Source organism: Mastomys coucha, unplaced genomic scaffold (assembly GCF_008632895.1).
Source record: "Mastomys coucha isolate ucsf_1 unplaced genomic scaffold, UCSF_Mcou_1 pScaffold22, whole genome shotgun sequence".
Taxonomy (NCBI): domain Eukaryota; kingdom Metazoa; phylum Chordata; class Mammalia; order Rodentia; family Muridae; genus Mastomys; species Mastomys coucha.
This window is the reverse complement of record NW_022196905.1, coordinates 146,813,422-146,814,026: the sequence shown is the minus strand read 5'-3', so window position 1 is coordinate 146,814,026 and position 605 is coordinate 146,813,422.

The following is a 605-nucleotide window of genomic DNA, read 5'->3' as shown; positions in this document are numbered from 1 at the left end:
AGGAATGGATGGGGCTGTGTCTGACTTGTACTACCCTTCTAGTTCTCCCAAACTCTGCAACCACCTTCCCTGGCCTTCTAGAAATAAGAGTTAATAACATTCCTCCATAAGATGGAGGAAGGAGGACCTGATGTTCCCACAAGACAGGAGCTGCTTAGGTTCCATCATTAGAGCTGAAGGAGGAGTCTGTAGCTTGTGTGGAAAATCAAAATGAAGTGTAATCATGGGCAGCTTCATAAGGAATGTCACTAGGTCAAGGGATGACAGCATTTTAAAAAGTAGAATGTTGGACTGGGGAGATGGCTCAGTCGGTCAATTGTTTGGAACACAAGTATGAGAAAGGACCAGAATTTGATCTGTATAATTCAGGTTTGTTTGTTTGTTTGTTTGTTTAAAGCAGAACATAGTTGTGTGTGCATTTAATTGCAACTCAGGATAGCTGGGACTCAGGGGAAAACCAGGTTAACCTGGTGATTCCATTCCAGCAGAAGACCTTACTGAGGAAAAAAAAGTAGATGGCTACTGAGGGCTCCTGGAAGGATGACACTTAAAGTTCACCTCTGACCTATACACATAAACACACACACACGTACACACACATATTC